This window comes from Oryctolagus cuniculus, chromosome 11 (genome assembly GCF_051225735.1).
Source record: "Oryctolagus cuniculus isolate XC-2025 breed Fujian yellow rabbit chromosome 11, ASM5122573v1, whole genome shotgun sequence".
Taxonomy (NCBI): domain Eukaryota; kingdom Metazoa; phylum Chordata; class Mammalia; order Lagomorpha; family Leporidae; genus Oryctolagus; species Oryctolagus cuniculus.
The window spans coordinates 22,248,827-22,260,842 of NC_142877.1; positions in this window are offsets into that span (position 1 = coordinate 22,248,827).

A 12,016-nucleotide genomic window follows, 5' to 3' on the forward strand; every position below is an offset into this window, starting at 1 on the left:
TGAATTTTAAAATAAGTTGTGTGGTTTTGTTTTGTTTTTGTTTTTGTTTTTTTTTGCCTGAAAGGCAGAGTGACAGAGAGAAACAAAGAGGCAGAGAGAGAAAGAGCTCTCCCATTGCTGGTTCACTTCCCAAATGGCTGCAATGGCCAGGGCCGGGCCAGGCAGAAGCCAGGAGCCTAGAACTCCATCTGGGTCTCCCATGTAGGTGGCAGAGGCCCAAGCACTTGGGCCATCCTCTGCTGCTTTCCCAAGTGCATTAGCAGGGAGCTGGATCAGAAGTGGAGCAGCCAAGACTTGAACCAGTGCCCTGATATGAGATGCCAGTGTTGGAAGCAGCAGCTTAATCTACTGCACACAATGTTGGCCCCTGTATTTTGAGTTCTGATCTCTTCACTTGTAAGCATTACTCTCTCAAGATGCTAGATGTTGGGGCCAGCACTGTGGCGTGGCGGGTTAAGCTGCTGCCTGTGGTGCTGGTATTCCATATGGGTGCCAGCTGGGTTCCCTGCTGCTGCTCTTCCAATCCTGCTCCATTAATGTGTGCTGGGAAAGAAGTGGAGGATGGTCCAGTGCCCGGGCCCCTGCACCCACATGGGAGACCCAGATGAGGCGCCTGGCTCAGTTGCAGCCATTTGGGGAGTGAACCAGCAGATGGACGATCCCTTTGTCTCTCTGTAACTCTGCCTTTCAAATGAATAAATTTTTTTTTTTTTTTTAAGATGCTAGGTGTTGGCAGTGAGCTGTAGCTCCCAGTGAGATGTGTAATTGTGAGCGGAAACAACAGATGCTACAAGGCTCTGTGTTACTAAGGTGCAGTGTTCAGCAGACAAGGTGTGTTACATGTATTTTTGACGTAGAATATTTTCAGCGTCTGATGGGCTTATCAGGATGTAAGTGCATCGTTACTGAGTAGTGTCTGTAGTATAAGGGATTGGCTTCCATCACGATGGAGACTGGCAAGTCCGAATCCAGTGTGGACTGGCAGGCTGATGACCCAGGAGAGTGGATGGTGCAGATGCGGTCGGAAGGTGGGCTTGGGCGGATTCCACCTTGTTGGGGTAGCTGCCCTTTTGTTCTATTTAGGTCTCCAGCTGAGTGGGTGAGACCTGGCCACGTGATGGGAGGCAATCTGCCTTACCCCAAGTCCACTGACTTAAATTAAATGTTCATCTCATCCAAAAACACCCGTCAAGTTGACACACGAAGTTGCCCATCACACCTGTAGTACAGAGAGCTCCCGTCTGCCCCTCACCCAGTTTCTCCTGTTGGTCACATCTTACATTGTCACAACCCAAAAACCAACACCGGTGCACTCCTAGAAACGAACCTCCGCGCCTGGCTCGGACTGCACAGCTTTCCCGCGAGTGTCCATCTTCTGTCCCAGGGACCCAAGCATCATGGCCCCTTACTCTCCTCTGGCCTCTAACCGGTTCTCAGGCTTTTCCTACTTTTCGTGACCTTGGCGGTTGTGAGGTATTCCTCAGAATGTTCCATCACTTGAGTCCCTCTGCTGCGAGGGCTACGGGCTGGGGGGAAGGACAGCGGAGAATTAACGGGCTCTTACTACATCGTGTCGGGGCTCCCTGTTGGCACGACCCAGTGATGGCCAAGGCAGTGCTTGCCAGGTTTCTCCGCTGTGAGCTTCCCTGTTTTTCCTCCTTTCCCACAATTTGGAAGCAAATCACTAAATGAAGCCGCGCTCAAGGTGGGCGTCAACCCTGCGCAAAGGGGGCGGATCCACATGCGTTATCTGCAGCTCTCCCGTAAGGCTGGTTTGTCTCTTCTGCCACATGTATTTATCTATTCAATCATTTATATCGATGGGGACGATATTTAGGGTGCACGTGGGCTATGTTATTACTATGTTATTGTGTTGCTCAAATTGTTCCCGTTTTGGCCACTGGGAACTCTTCCGGGTTGTCCATGTATCCCCGGCACCAGTTGTTTTGCCAAGTGTGACGGCTTCACTGGCTGCACTGAGAGGATTCCAAGTGGAACCGGATGAACATTTTTTAAACAGTTCTATATTTACATATATTGAGAGAACATATAACTGGCATGCCCGCCAACTTGGCCATTTCACAACTACTGTTGAGGACAAGGTTCATCAAGCTACGGTTACGCTGAGTGAGCGCATTCCTAGACGGGTATTAAGTAAAAACTGGCACTGGCAGGTTGTGATCCGCGTGTTTGTGTTCCCCTTCCCCAAAATTCCGGTAACAAAATCCAAACCCCCAGTGCGGGATGGCATTGAGGGGTGGGGCCTTCGGTGGGTGATTAGAACATGAGAGCAGAGCCTTCGTGACCGGGATTAGCACCCTTTTAAAAGAGGCCAATGGGGGCCTGTGGTCCCTTCCACCACGAAAGGCCACAGGGAGAGTGCACCCCCCAGGGGCCAGAAACCAGGCCCTCAGCAGACGCGGGGTCTGCTGGCTCCCCGATCTTAGATGTCCCGGCCTCCAGATCTGGGAGAAGCTTCCCGGGTCGGTTCATGGCATCTTCATTACAGCAGCCTGAATGGGGTGGGACACTGGTACACAGCTATGAAGGAAGTTGTTGGGGCCGGTGCTGTGGCACAGTGGGTTAACACCCTGACTTGAAGAGCCGGCATCCCATGTGGGTGCTGGTTCGAGACCCGGCTGCTCCACTTCCAATCCAGCTCTCTGCTATGGCCTGGGAAAGCAGTAGAATATGGCCCAAGTCCTTGGGCCCTGCACCCGCATGGGAGACCCGGAAGAAGCTCCTGGCTCCTGGCTTTGGATCAGCACAGCTCCTGCCATTGCAGCCAAATGGGGGAGTGAACCAGCGGATGGAAGACCTCTCTCTCTCTGCCTCTCCTTCTCTCTCTGTGTAACTCTGATTTTCAAATAAATAAATAAATCGCTAAAAAACAAACAAAAAAAAAGGACGTTGTTAAGCTGATTTAGGAACGATTCAAGTTCACGGATTTCTGCAGAATCCAGTCCCAAATTGAGGCCACAATGACAGTGATGAGGATTATGAACAGACCCTTGAGGGTGCCCCGCACACAGCTGGTTGGCCACAGTGCAGATGTGTGCTAGGGTTAGTGTTGGGGTACGGCACGGCCAGGCCTGGGAGGGCAGGGATACTGCCCTGTTTGTTTCCTGAGCGAGCTGTGTGGGTGCCTTGCAGCTCAGCACCCTTGTCACTAATGAGCTTGGAGCCTTTGGCCTAATAAACACCGCTCCGTGTCACAGATCTGACGTGATATTTCCCAAGGAGAAGTGCTAGAGGGCTTGTTATTTTTACTTTCTGTGTGTCATCCTTACTAGGGGACAGGCAGAGGGACACGGTGACTCCCAGTCAGACTGGGAGCACCCCTGGTTCAAGGGTCTTGTCTGGGGTCTCTGGGCCCCACCCCTGCCTTCACTGCGCAGGCTCAGAACCGAGTTGGAGCATTAGCTTGCTCCACTCTGCATGGAGTTTGGCCAGGCCTGCCTCTGCCTCCTGACCGAGCAGTGACAGCGACAGCTAACAGTCCCGGGCCTGGTCTGAAGTAGAAAGGCCTTCAGGAAAGGAGTCCTTTGGTTTCCCGCTTCTGCTCTGAGCTGAGGGTGGCTGCAGGCTGCCGCACGCTCAGCTCTCTAAATCCCTACTGTGCCTTCCCGGGAGCTCCGGGTCAGATGATTTGGATTAGAATCCCAGTTCCCTGAGAGGTGGGCAAGGTGCATAGCCTGTCCTCCGTAAAAGGGGGGTAGCCATATACCCACTCCACAGGCTGGCTGTGAAAACTGAGACCATCCACAGAAGCGCTGACTTAGTAGATAAGTGCTTACCTAGTATGTGCTGAATAATAGCATTCACCTGTCTCACAGTTATTCATGGCTCTTGTACGTGTGCCAGGCATTGTGCCAGGGGCCAGGGACACAGGGGAAGTAAGAACAGGATAGAAACTGTAAAGCGAAGAATCCGAGTCAAGATCTTGGGAGTGGGCATCGTGGTGCAGCAGCTCACGCTGCCCCTTGGGACGCCTGCACCCCATATCAGAGTGCTGGCAGGAGTCCAGCTGCTGTGCTTCTGATCCAGCTCTCTGCTAATGCGCCTGGGAAGCAGCAGGTGAAGACCCGAGTGCTTACTTCTTGCCACTCACATGGGAGACCTGGATGGAGTTCCTGAATCCTTGTTCCGCTGCTGGAAGCATTTGGGGAGTGAACTAACAGTTGGAAGATCCACTGTGTCTCCTTCTGTCACTCTGCCTTTCAAACAAATAAACCTTTTCTCAAAAAAAAAAAAAAAAATCCAAGACCTTGGCGTAATGCCTTTCACATAAGAAACAAACAGAAGGGAAGGTGTTCGGCGTGGTGGTGAAGACAGTGCCCAACTGGACTGCCTGGGTTCAAGTCCAAGTACACCCTGAGAGGCAGCAGGTGAGGGCTCAAGTACTTGATCCCCTAACATCCACATGGGAGACCTGGATGGAGCTCCTCAGGGCTCCTGCTTTCAGCCTGGCCTAGTCCTGGTCATTGTGGTCATTTGAGAGGGAACAAGCAGATGGAAGATCCCTCTATCTACCTTTCCAATAAATAAAAAATGTAGAAAAGAAACAGCAATGTTCATTGCTATTAGTAAAATGAGGAGATACGGTGAATGCATGTAGGAAATAAGTAGGGTGAAATGATAACCGGAAGAGATATCTGAGACAAGGAGCCAGAAAATGCCTTCTAAAGGAACAAAGCAGGGCTAAGACCAAGAGCAAGGGGCAGAGCCTTCCAGATAGCACATGTAAAGGCCCTGAGGCAGAGAAGAGCTTGGGAAGCACAAGGAACAGTAAGGAGACCATGTGCCCAGGATGCCATGCCACAGAGAGAAAGTGCGAGGAGGCACTGGGGGCAGAGGGCAGGTCATGGAGGGCAGCAGCACGTTCGGGAGCTTGGGTTTTGTTCCAAGTGTGATGAACAGTCACTGAGGGCCTGCACAGGAGAGTCACGAGATGTGATTTGTGATGAAAAGTTAACTCTGGCTTCTGTAGGGAGACTGGAGGGAGGAGGAGCAGCAGAAACCACCAGATGACAATGAAAGCTTTCATGGCATCCAGACGGAGATGTTGCTGGCTTGGACTGGGTGACAAATCAGTGCTAGCTAAAGGACTTCCTGGGGTGGAGGAACTACTCACACAGCAGCCAAGAGCCACCTGTGGCTCATTTTGTTTTCTCTAGAAGAAAAAGCATTATTTTTGCATTATTGACAAGTTTGTCAATTTTGCGTTATTGACAAAAATATTGCTAAACAGGGCTTCTTGGTTCAGCCATGTGGTACCTGGAGCTTCTGCGCCAGCCTTGCCTGTGGCTCGAGTACTTGCAATGTGGCTGATGAATGTGCTGCTGATGAGCTGAAATTTCACCTTCTTGTCACTTTAATTAAAATATAAGGGCTCGTGACTACTGCCAAGGACAGCCCAGGGCGCTGGCTGTATCTGAAATATTTTTAGGAGGTGATGATTGCGGTGTGAGAAGTGGGAGGAAGAGGTATCACGGATGAAGCCTACTTTTTTTTTTCTTTTTTTTTTTTGACAGGCAGAGTGGACAGTGAGAGAGACAGAGAGAAAGGTCTTCCTTTTGCTGTTGGTTCACCCTCCAATGGCTGCCACGGCTGGCGTGCTGCAGCCAGCGCACCACGCTGATCCGAAGGCAGGAGCCAGGTACTTCTCCTGGTCTCCCATGGGGTGCAGGGCCCAAGCACCTGGGCCATCCTCCACTGCACTCCGGGCCGCAGCAGAGAGCTGGACTGGAAGAGGAGCAACCAGGACAGAATCCGACGCCCCAACCAGGACTAGAACCTGGTGTGCAGGCGCCGCTAGGTGGAGGATTAACCTATTGAGCCACGGCACGGGCCAAAACCTACTTCTTATTTGCGTATAGCCATTACTGATTTGTGGAAGAGCAGGCTTTCTTGGGGGAGATACCAAGAGGAGCTTAAGATACTGTTGGGTCCCTCGGCTTTAGCACCATCTTCTTGGAAGCCTCTGCTCCACGAGAGCCGTGCAGATAAGACACCTCTGCGGGGTGAAGTGCAAAAGAAGAAAGGTGTGGCAGGGCTCCCAGTCAACGGCTGGTGCGTGCAGGGGACGGCCAAGGGAGCAGATGGAGGGACGCTGGAGGCCAGCGATGCTGTAGCGGGCTGCTGGACTGCTCACTACCATCTACAACTTGTCGTGAAGGATCTGAAACTTCCATCACTGTCAGGCTACCAAAGCCACCCATGAGAGACCCACCTTGCCGCATCAAAACAGTCCCTGATGACCCTGGGCCCTGGGCCTGTGACACTCTGGGTTAGTTCTATTCTCAGTGGTGGCCGAGTATAACCCGTACACAGTAAATCATCTCTTCTGTTGTCTTATCTGAAGGGAAGAAAAAAAGATACGGGCGGAAGAGTGCAGCTGAGATTCCAAGCAGAAAGTAGGAGGTGTGCAGACGAGTCATCACTATCATTTACAGGTTCCAGGAGCACCAGCGGGTTGGGCTGCTTAGGAGGCGTCGGCTCAGAAAGGGGTCCTCTCCTGCTTCCTGTTACGGTCAGAGTGCCAACCACGCAGCTGTCCACTGAGACCCAGTGTCGACGTCCTAGCATGGTCCGTGGCTCCTCCTGCCTCTCCTCCCCATTCTCACCAGATACTAAGCCCAGTGGCTTCTTCCTTCGCAGTGCCGGAAACTCTCATCCTGCTGTCTTCCGCCCCCGCTCAGGCCCTTGCTATGGCGTTGTGGACTAGAGCCCCACCTGCCTTCTCACCTCCTCTCCTGTCCACCTCCCATCACAGGGATCTGCGCCTAGGGTTTTCTTCCTGGGAATCTGACCTGGGTCTGCACCAAGACTGGACCAGTCCTTCGATCTTCTGTTACTTTCCAGGATTGACTCAAGAAAGTTCATCACAGCATTCAAGAGAAAAGCCGGAAGCATCATCTTCAGGCTTCCCTGCCTTGACCCATGCCTAGTGTTCAACAGTGGTGATAAAGAAGTCTGCTCCCCCTTGAAACACGTTCTTCACCTGCCCCAGGACACCACACTCTCTTGGTTGCTCTCTGACCACTCCGGTCACTCTTCAGTCTCCTTTGCCACTGCTTCCCGTCAGCCTGACCACTACACAGCAGCCATGGCCCAGGCCTCAGACCCTGTCTCCCTCTGCATTTCCTGGTTCCCTCACCCAGCCTCGCTGCTCTGCAGGCATCTAGGACGGGGCTTCAAAGGTTCGTGGAAAATGGAGCCAACACTGTGATGCAGAACAAACTTGAGGGGTGGGAGTTTGCTGTGGTGATTAAGCCATTGCTTGGGACGCCTGCGCCCCGTATCCAAGAGCCATATGTGAGTCCCCGGCTCCTCTGCTTCCCACCCAGCTTCCTGCTCGTTCAGACCCTGGGAGGCAGGGAGGTGGCTGCAGACCGTGGGTGGCCACCATCTGGACTGAGCTCTAGGCTCCTGACTCTGGACTAGTCCAGCTCCGCCTGTTGCAGGCATTTGGGGAGTGAACCAGCCGATAGAAGATCCCTGTCCCAACCGCCCCCCCCTTACCCCACCTCCGTCCCTGTCCCTGCCACCACCTCCACTGTCTTTCAAATAAAGTGAGACTAAATAAATTCAAGTTCAAAATTTGAAATCTATGCATGTGAGCAATCTTCAAAAATTCATAGAAAATGAGTATTATGAAAAAACTAAGCACAGGTTTTAATCTTTCTTGCACCAAAATAAACATCCTTTTTTTTTTGTCATTTTCCAGGAAACTTCTGCAATACCGCATATATGCGGATGACTTCCAAATGCACATCCCCAGTTCAGAACTCTACCCTGAATGCCAACTCATAAATCCGACTGTGTACTTGACATTTCCACTTGAATGTCAGACAGGCATTTCAAACGAAATCACGTCCAAAGCTGAGCTCCTGATACTCTCCCCAACACGTGCTCCTCCCATGGTCTCTTCCATCTCAGCTCCTAGCCACCTTTGAGTCAGGCCCAAAGTCCCGGACTCCTTGCATTCTCGCCCTCGCCCTGGCACGCGCCCCCCTCCTGTCTCACCGGCTGACTGCAGTGGTCGCCACCAGGTCTCCCTTCCCATTCCCTTAGCCTCCTCTCTGGCGTTCGAAGGCCTCCAATGGCTCCCATCTCCGGCTCCTCCTTCTGTGACCCGGTCTGCCCTCTCCCCCGTCCGCTGCCTGCTTGCTGCTTGCAGGCCAGGGACAGATGCTCCGGCTTGGTGGCCTGTGCACTGGCTGTTCCCCTGCCTGGAAGGCTCCTGCGCGGCTCAGCCCCGCTCACCCCCGCCCCCTCCAGGTCTCCATCACCCACACGTCCCATTCCTCTTCCCTATTTTTAAATTTTCTTTTGCTGTCTGCTCTTTTACTCATTTTAGGGATCTTGTTTATCTGCTTTCCCTACTGGAACGTAAGTTCAGGAGGGCAGGAGTGTTCCTGTGTCTTTATTCTTTCTTTCGCGGCGACATTTCCCAGTGCTTACGGGGCACACAGTAGGGGCTCCAACCACAGACGGGCGGTGGGCGAGGGAGTGAATGAATAAAACGTTGCGAAGCGGCGAGGGGAGGGGGATGGGGGGGTGATGAGAAAGCTGAGAAATACGCATGCTCGGAGTATTCTGAGGCCGGTAAAAACCACCATTGCGAAGGGCAAGCCAGGAGGGGGCGTCCTGAGCTCACGTGACTATGCCCCGCCCCCATGCCGGAACGTTGCTGTCGCGGAACCAGTGCTCCCGGGCCCCGGCGCGAGGGCACTTCCGGTGCCGCTCCTCTCCCACCCGCGCAGGGAACTGCCAAGTCAGTTCCGGCGGAGAACTCGGAGAGAAGAAGGACGCGGGTTGCTCCCCCGGGGCCCTCCGCTCCCTCCGGCCCAGGGCCGGCGGGTAAGCTGGGGGGCCCCCGGGACGGACTATGGCCTCTACCCTGCAGACACCCGGGCCTCTCGCTGCCGACTGCTCCACCGCCCTGGCCTGGGCATTGAAGCGGCGGCGAACCGCACCCGGCCCCACCTCGGCGATTTCATGGCGGCGGTCGCCTCCCAGAGTCCGCACCCCGCACCCCACCGGCGGCCGGGGCTCCCGGCTCAACCCCGCGGAGCCTGTGCGAGGCGCCAAGGACGCTGCGCCTTTGAATGGTGCGGGTGTGGCCAGGCGAGCGGAATGGCGGCCGCTCGAACGCGGCGGAGGCCGTTAGGAGCTCGAGAGCCCGAGAAGGCGGGGTCTGCGGACGCAAGCCCGGCCGCGTCTTCAGGCCTTGGGCTGGGGGCGATCGCCGTGTCGCTGCGGGCCGACACCTCAGCTGGCCCGGCAGCGGCGGAGCCCCGCGGGACGCCGGCGGCGGAGCGGTGAGCGGCCGCGGACGGGGAGAAGGCGCCCGGAGAGGCCCGCCGCCCTTGGGAAGATTTGCTGGCCGTTCGCAGAAGGCCTGTGTATATAATATGAAAAAGCTGCTCTCAACTTTCCCCTCGACCTTTTTTTTTTTTTTTAAAGAAAAAAAAAAAAAAACACTGCTTTGGCTGCGTCTAGGCGTTCTAGATGTGAAGAGGTTGCCGACGTATGATACAGTAGAGTTAGAAAAATCACGCGTCTTGTGAACGCCATCTGTGCTTGGAACACGGAAGGAAAGAGATGTCTTCTGGAAGTGACGGGGAGCCGGGAGGGCGCCGGCCACGGCCGCTCCCGGAGCGGAGGAGCGTGAGGAGAAAGAGAGGAGAGGAAGGTTCCGGCCAGACTGGTCATGCTTAGAAGACGTCTTGTTCCAGCCATTGTGTTGTGTGTGCGTTTCCTCACCGCTGTATATAGCTGACGATGCCAAGTACTTTTCTGAAATATCTAGTCCTAACTAGATGTGCTGAAGTGCCTGATAGACGTTTAGAGTAGAAGTAGTAAAATAACACGTTTTGTAAATAATCTTTTTGTTAAGATGCATATGAGACGGTTCTTTGGGGGGTGGCCGGACTCCCTCCTGAGGGGTACGCTTGTGTTTGGGCTCTGGTGGGGGTGGAGAGGGAGGAGGATGGGGGGACTCGGTGCGTGCGTGCTGCTAGCGGAGCCCCTCGGACCACTGTCCCCTGTGTGTGCGTGTTCCTCCCTCTGCTGTGTATATAGTGTATATAAAGGACGAGGAGTCCTAACTTACAACATCTAGCCCTTCTAGATGTTAAAAGAGGTTGCCAGTGTATGACAAAAGTAGTTAGCTAACTAATTTTGTACGTTTTATATTATGATTCCTCGGAAAGATTGTCTTTGGAAAATCGGAGCATTCTAGCCCACTGAGATGGTGGAGGAGGGACGGGTTCTGGGCCAGAATGTTCACACTTCGAAGACACTTTCAAATTCTAACTCCTGTTGTTTGTGTGCAGTTTAGCGCTGCTGTGTATATAGCGGACAGCTAAGTCCTTATTTTGAAACGTCCAGTCTAATCTGGATGTTCAGAAGTGCCCGACGTATGTTAAATGTAGAAGTAGTGAAATCACTCTGTAAATATCTTTTTTGGAGAAACTCATGAAATGCATCTCCGGGGAATGGAATTGGCCACGTCTGTGAGCCGTGTACAAGCTGTGCTTGTCCATGGTTTGGAGGAGGTGGGAGGCGAGGAACTGTAAAAGGTAATATGCTGGTGTGTTCCTACTTGGGATGTTTTCAGCCATTTTTCTGTATGTTTTGTGCATTTTGTTTTGCTGTGTGTATAGTGTATATAATGGACAAATGAGTCCTAATTTTGTAACATCTAGTTTCTAGATGTTAAAGAGGTTGCCAGTGTATGACAAAGTAGTTAGTAAAATTAGCATATTTTATATACTTTGTGTTGAAATTCATAGGGAAGCGTGTCCTCTGTAAATGACTTTTGGATGTCCGTGTGTGAAGCCATCTCTAAGCATTACACATGCTTGTACTTGTCCACTGGATGGAAGGCAGAGAGGAAAGTGAGGAGGGAATGGTTCCAGACCAAAAGGGTCATATTTAGAAGATACCTCAGATCATAACCATTGTTACCTTTGTGCAATTTTGTTTAACGGCGTTGTGTTCTTAGTGGGCAAGTCCTTACGCAAGAGTACTTCAGAAAGTTCATGGAAAATGAAATTAAAAGATGTTTATTTTGGTGCAAAAAAATTTGAAGCCCATGTAGCTTCTTTTGTAATAAATATTTCCCATGAACTTTCTGAAGACCCTCGTATGAAATATCTAGTCTATCTAGACCTTTAGAAGTGCTTGGTGTATTTAAAAGTAGGAGCAGTGGATTACCACTTTTGTAAATAGCTTTTAAAAAATGATAGGAAACGTCTGGAAATGGAATTGGTGAGCCACTTTTGTGGACAGTATACTCTGTTGTACTTTGTTCATTGGGTCGAGGGAGGTGGGAGGGAAGAGATTACAAAATGTGTTCTTGCTAGTGTGTGCTAGAAAATTTGAGCTTACCTATTGCCCTATATGTTACATGCATTTCATTTAACTTTGCTGTAATGTATATATTGTGTATATACTGGACAAAGGAGTCCTAATTTTACAATATCTAGTCTCTAGATATTAAAGAGGTTGCCGATGTATGACAAAAGTAGAGTTAGTAAACACATTTTGTATATTTTGTGTTAAAATTCATAGGAAGACTGTCTTCTGAAAAGGACTTTTGGAAGTGAAGTTGAACATCACATTGCAGTGACAAGTGTGCCCACATCTACCTGTTGGTGGGGGAGGGGAGGAGTTGGAAGAAATGAAGGCTTCTCTAGACCTTCCAGAACGTTCTTCTTCAGAAGACACTTTCTAATGGAAGCAGTTCCCTGTGTATAGTTTATTCCACACTACTGTGTACATAGTGGACACATTTAAGTCCTTATTTGAAACATCTAGTCCTTCTAGATGTTCAGAAGTGCACAAAGTATGTTAAAAGTAGAGGTAGTAAATAATACATTTTGTAGATATCCTTTCGTTAAATTCATACGAAATACTGTCTTTTGGAAGTGGAGTGATGAACTCCTTGTCTGAGCAGTACACACTTGTGTTTGTGCTGCTTCAGGGAGGAAGCAGCGGAAGAAAG